The sequence below is a fragment of the Lucilia sericata genome, unplaced genomic scaffold, assembly GCF_015586225.1.
Source record: "Lucilia sericata isolate MDLA Ls3-8-SP2 unplaced genomic scaffold, ASM1558622v1 Contig000751F_arrow, whole genome shotgun sequence".
NCBI classification, from domain to species: Eukaryota; Metazoa; Arthropoda; class Insecta; order Diptera; family Calliphoridae; genus Lucilia; species Lucilia sericata.
The window spans coordinates 107,703-114,627 of record NW_023994748.1 but is presented as its reverse complement, the minus strand read 5'-3'; the positions used below and the strand labels follow the sequence as shown (position 1 = coordinate 114,627).

At 30.7% G+C, this 6,925-nt stretch overlaps 1 long non-coding RNA gene across 1 annotated transcript; it reads right to left on the bottom strand.

Annotated features, from left to right (window-relative positions):
• Window positions 1-270: 270 nt before the first annotated feature.
• Window positions 271-1,698, bottom strand: LOC119607803. The gene is made up of 3 exons (XR_005231761.1): window positions 1,033-1,698; window positions 837-976; window positions 271-767 (listed from the first exon to the last, which is right to left on the bottom strand). It is a non-coding gene; the product is annotated as an uncharacterized LOC119607803 (long non-coding RNA).
• Window positions 1,699-6,925: the final 5,227 nt, after the last annotated feature.

Here is a 6,925-nt window from a genome sequence, read left to right as displayed (position 1 = left end):
TAAAGGAAAAAATATGTGTTTTGAGAAATTTTATAAATTTTTGATATTAAACTTTTAAATTTTTACACATTTTAACTGTTAATTTATATTTTCTGTGATATTAGGGTAAGTTTAAAATCAGGCAATAGGGTACACAATTTTATTTCTTTTCATTGTTTTAAATTTTTTTTCACGGATTAACCTTTTTGGAACATTATTATTCTTGAAATTTCTTAAATTTTTAAATTTTCTTAAATTTTCCAAATTCTATGCATTTTCTTATTTCTTTACGAATTTTCTTTTCAATTAATATAAATACATTCATCTATTTTAACACTCTAAAAAAATAGTTAATTAATAAATCTCCTTTGACAATAACATTTTGGGAATCACTGGGTTTTATGCTCTTTTACATGTTTCGGAACCACTGTTTTGTTTAATTCTTCTTGATTTTGTTTTGCACTTTTCTTTAACTTTTGGTTTGATTGAACTGTTAGGGATTTATTATTTTTGCAAGAGAACTATTTATTTTGAGTTTTTGAGAATTTGCGGAGTTTGATGATTTTTGGTGGTGGTTTTATTAATATTGTTGTTGTTGTTTCAAGAGGATTTTAGAGCTGCCTGATGAGTTTATGTTGGAGTTAAATGAAAAGAGAACACTAGCATTGCGCAATCTCCGGCTAGAGATCGTTCTGGTGACTCATTTAAGAAATCCCCTGGAAGAGGATTCCCTCGCCAGGTATGGGAATTGTGTTCGGAATGCAAAAATGAGTGATTGTTACTGGTAACTGGTGGAGATTAAAAAATGAGTTTTTAGATATAATTTATCTGCATGAAAGAATTGGAATTTTAATTACCTTTGTAAATTTCATTTACTATAAAGGGATTCCAAAGCAAGATTAATCCAATTCACTGATTGAGTTGGATTAAGTGGGTTGAGTCCAATAAATTTAAGGTGCCAAGTAAAATTGGAGAAAATCGTGGCAGAAACCTTTTCCTATTATATGAAATTTATTAAATGAAATAAAAAATCTAAAAATTGGCAAAATTTACCTGATGGAGTATAAATTCTAGTTTTTCGATGAAAAATTTTAAGAAAAAGTATAAAATTATACTTTGATGACTTGGAAAATTTTAAGATTTTTTTCCGACTATCTGAAAATTTGATGTCTTCAGTTCAAAGATATACAGGAAAAGGATCTTCTATAAATTTTCTTCTGACCAAGAAACTTAATGTTTATAAAATTTAGAAAAAATTTGACATTAAATGTCAATTAATTGTCAATTAATTATATTAGGTTGCCATAAAATCAGTATATTATGTTGCCACTATAATTAGACTATATTTAGTCAAGACTCAATTAAATATTGCTGTTGAATGGTTCAGTCATCATGCAGACTGATGATAAGGAAGTGCATGAAATATTCTAAAACAACATGATGATAAAAGTTCATGTTGCATTTGGATATAACTTTTTAATGTTTAAAATTTTATAATCTCAAAAAAATTTCCTCCAAAACAAGTTATTTACCCACTGTTTGAGTATTTTAAGATTTATTTTCCACAAATAGTTTTCCGAACCCTGACCACATTTAGCTCAGACAAAAACTCTTATACTCATTCATTAATAATTCTCATGCATAAATCAAAACAAGAAAATCAAAACAAAACAGTATGTTAAAAACCATATGATCGTAAAGATCATAAATAAACAAAGTGTCTTTTGAAAATTAACAAAAATTATATGAATTTTAAAATTTATACAAAAATAATAATATAATAATAATTGTGCACAAATCAATAATAAATAAGTTTTCCATTAGTGCTCTGCACTGTGAGCAGAAAAATGTTCAACAAATACCAAAAGGTCAACAACCAAATACAATATGGATTATTGGAAAAAAAAAGTGACGTTCTTATATGAATGTAAGTCTTGTTTCCTATTTTTTTCATAGCAAAATATTTGGTTTTAAATAAAGGACATAAACGTCCATTACACTTGATGTTATCTTTTCCAAAGTTTTTGTACAAGCAGTAACATTTTAATAGTCTTTAAATCCTTCTTCCACAATTTTCACTTAGTAAAATCATAAATGTACCAAATTCTATGAGGATCAGTCAGTAATTGTCCCTACCCCCATATTTGGTGCCCTAGCCTAAATGCGCCAGCCTAAAAATGCGATTCAATATTAACAAGATTTATATAAACCAAAATCATTTAAAAATATTTGACGAGGATCGGTTCATAATTTTCATAGATTTACCAGTTTCTTTACTTGCTGGTGAACAAGTTTGGCAAAAAAGAGTTTTGCATTTTACACATTTGTAAATGAACATTTTTGCAGCATAATTTAACGGTTCCATTTTTAATGCAATTTTTGCGAAACAGTTTCGTATTGTTGTTGTTTTTGTCGTTGTAACTATGCCGGGTAAGAGAAAAAATTTTAATATTTTGTAAATTTTTAACGTGACGCGATAAGTATTCATTGTATTTTATTTCTTTCATAGGTTTATAGTAACATTTATGCCACACAGTTAGTGACTAGAACTTCGGTAAACGTTAAAGTGACACACACTCAACCATAAACAGAACTTGTGACAATCAATTCATAGACACAGATACACATGTCTATAAGTTTATGTCTGTATTTTTAGTCTGTTTTTTTCTGTTCTCCATAAAACTTACTTTATTCTACAATAATTTTCCTCTCAAATAGATGAAGGTTGTAAGGCAGAAGAGACAACAAAGAGCGAAAAGAAGGAAAGTATGTAATTTAGTCCGTAAATATGATGATACGATTAGAAAATTGTCTGTGTGTGTCCTCGAAATAGTGATCATTATGGAATATTATATCGTAATTGAACAGCACATTTGTGTCAATTAAAGTATGACTTAGATATTTTGTGATATTAAATGAAATTACTTTTTTTGGCGTTGTTGTAACTAAGTATTTTTAGTTGTTGATATCACCCAAATTGCCTTCTGGCTGTCGCTAAATATATTAAGCGCTGTGGGCGCCATATTTATTCTAATCCAATTTACGCATTCCGTTATTGCTCAGACTTCTGCCTGGAAGCTTGTGTTATGATTAGGTAATCGGTGGTATATTTCTGTTTCTGGGTCTTCAATATAGAACTCCAGCCCCACTTTGTGCACCAATTTAGAGACATCCTTGTAACAACGGATTCCTACTGGTATTTGCTCTAATGTTCCGCATGACCAAGACATTCTATCTGGGTTCAGCATTTCAAAGTTTCCGACATATTTCGTGTCTGGTATACGATCAGGCACGTACGATGTTTGTGCAATGTGTCCAGTATACATTGGTGACGTGTCCTATGACAGCTTTTGGCCGGTTCTCCTAAAGTAAAGAGCAGTTCGGCTGTAAGCGCCGCCTCATATCTTAAATATGTTTCCAGAGCCTTGACCCCATTTCATGCCTATAGTTATCCTACATATCGCCCAGCATCGATGTGTATTGTTGATCCTATCCTCTATGTGGTGTCTCCATTTTAATTTCCGGTCGAGGATTATATCTAAGTATGTACTTAACTTTGTCTATCACTGGTATCTTCTTGCCCATGAAGCATGGTTCAGTATACGTAGAAATTTTTGTCTTTCTTGTGAAAAGAAAGATTTCCGTTTTTGCCGGGTTAACATTGAGGCCTCTCGGTTGAGCCCAGCTCAAGGCCGTATTCGGAGCCTCCTCAGCTCTTCTATGCAAGTAATTTGGATCATTTCCCTTTAAAAGTATTACGACATCATCTGCATAGCAGACAGGTCTAAGTCCTTTCTCAGTTAGGGTCCTTAGGAGGCTATTCATCGTGGTAACGCAGAGTAAAGCTGACAAAATGCCACCCTGTGGTATACCGCGAAATACCTTTTTCCTAATAGTAATATCGTACATCTCGCAGCTTATCCATCTGTTCCTTAGCATGAGGTTGATCCAGTTACGAAGCACCCGGTCAATATAAAACTGGTCTACGGAGTGGATAAGAGTATCAGTGTGCACGTTATTGAAAGCACCTTCGATGTTAATGCATATCGCCAGTGTATACAGTTTGCTATCAAAGGATGCACCTATGTATGTAGTGGACAACTTCGTTTAAAGCGGTTTCCACCGACCGTCCCTTTACATAAGGATGCTGCTTAAATTTTAGGTCCTTGTCTGGCTTTTAACCATACTATCGACTGTCCGTTCCAAGGTTTTAAGTAGGTTTTAGGTACTTAAATCATTTGTAAATTCTCTTAATTGTTTGGTATACTGTGCGTATGATTGATAGCGGTTTGAAAATTAAAATCAAAAACATAACTCATACGCCACAATGACTTTTGGTTAAGACCAAAATACATTAAAATACACTAAAACATACAAAAATTAATAATTGATATAATATTTCGTAAAATATTTTAATTTTTTATAAAATAACAGAATAATGCAAAGCAAACTAATCGTTATTCATATTGACAAACAGGAAATATTTTAAATCTACTTTAAAGAGTTTATAACTCCACCAAATTTGTTTTTTAATTTGCACACAGTTAAGACAATACTTCCGGAAAAATAATAATTTTATTCTAAATAATTCTAAATTAAATATTTCTTTAAAAGTTTTAACTTTGACAGCCAACATCTAAAATTTATTTCAATTTAATTTTCGATTTATTGTTTTCTATTTTTTTAACACTTTAATCTATGTACTTTTATGTAATCGTACACATTTGCAGCAAACTATCTAATTAGTAAAGAGTTATATTTGGAAAAAAATTTCCTAAATACTAAAAAATCCGACCAAAATTACTATTTATAAAAACTTTAGAGAGCAGTCAACAATAGCAAAATTTTTTGATTTGTGGGTAATTTTTTCGTATTTTAAAAATTATTAGAAAACAGCACTGAAAGCCATTATTTTTTGTTGTCCTATCAATGAATACAGTAGTACATGCATAATAATGCATGCAAAACTTATACATATGTATATACATATACTCAAATAGCAAGACAATGCCACAATGTCATAAAACTGAATACAATACAAAACACAACATGAAAGAGAACACAACAGATTTAATCAGTATTTTTGCAATTTAGAGAGTAAACATATTGTTAAAGACAGACAGCGAAACATGGATTGATTTCATGATATACGTATTGGTAACTAGATGAATTTATCATGCAAATTTATTCAAATCTTCGAAATACATATAAATAAAATAGCAACAACGAAAACGATGTACAATATATATTACAATAGCAATTAAAATAGAAAAGACACATTAAACTCAAATGCAAGGCTGCTTAAAGTACAAGGTTTTGTTTGATAAGTTTTGTGACAAATTTGTGGAACAATTTCTACCGAGGCTGTTCTTAAATATTCTCAGTATGGACGTCGAGTGCAGGAATAAGATGTTCAAACGGTGAAAAATAAATCTATTCCTGATAAATTTTATTAGGCTGATGTTACAGATAGCAAATAGCTGTCCTACGGGAATTAAACACACTACCTCCATTCTAATAGACAAGAACACTAACCTACTGAAGGCCACATTACTGTCTATGCTATAGTCTAGTCTATTGACTAGTCTGTAGGATGTTCTATTGACTAATCTATGAAAAGGAAGTGCATAGACTTGAACAGCAATTTCGGAACGCAAACTACCAGAAAATATTTCGTTATTCCTTCCGTTTGTTACTAATACTTACATATATGGAATATATGGAGTACTATTAGGGTATAATCAAAAAGATGCTATGTTGTACCAAAACGAAAAAAGTCTGGATAGGTCAAGACAAGATTGTGGAAATAACCATAAAATAGTAGATGACTATAGAGCATGTGATACGTTATAATGCTATGTCACTAGCTGGCTTTCGCCAAAATTGATCCGAATAACTTTGGAACGGTTTTATACCAATTATTACATTCTTCGGGAATACTAATAAGAAAACTCGAGTGATCTTTATATGAATAAAATTTTTGTATGTAAATCACTTCAAAAAAAACAGGCTAGGCGTATTTTCTTTAGTACTGTAAACGCTTCGTACTATAAGCACTTTTGAAAAGCGTCCTTTTTGGGATGCATAGGAGTTGCATAATAAATCATTGATCAGTTAATTGCTTTATACGTAACCAACAAGGCAGGCTTGTTTAGAAGTCGAATCCTATTTGATACTTTATCGTCATGGGGTAAAACAGTGAATGTTTTATATTTTCATAAAATTACCCATTCATAGAAAATTTCTCCAAACTTTATCAGTTAAAAACTGCACTACTTAGTTAAACCAGGTAAATTTCAGTGCAATTAATGCAAACAACATAAATAGTTTTCTTCCTAAAACTTTTCCATTAACAAAGTTCAATTACTCAATAAAGCGATATTTGAAATTAGTTTTCTTTTCATTTAAGAACGAAAATTTAACTTAAATAACAACTAATATTCTTAATATGTTTTGCTCTTTGTTGTTTTCGCTTCAAAACTTTTCGATTCTGTTATCAGGGCAAAAGGGGAGTTTTATAAAAAGTTTTATTACAAAGTTTTTTTTTAATATTTTAATACATTAATTAAAAATAACAACAACTTTTAGCGTTTTATTTTTCCTATTTTGCTAATATTTCACCAGTGTTCAAAGAGCATACGAATTCAAGAGTGCAAACATAAATCCTAAAATCTTAGTTAAATTAAAAGACAAACTATGGTTAGGAGAAGTTTAAAAGTTAAAATTAAACAAGTAAGAAATTATAGTCGGGCGAGGCCGACCATATGATACCCTACACCAATTGCGAATATTAAATGTGAATTATTTCAATAATGAAGCATTTCTGTTAATCTTATATAGGTTCCAAATAATGCCTGTTCATGTTCGGTTGTATGCTGACTAGGAGAAATAAAAGACCGATTTCAATCATTTTTAACAGCCATCATCAGTGGATCCAGAGAATCGT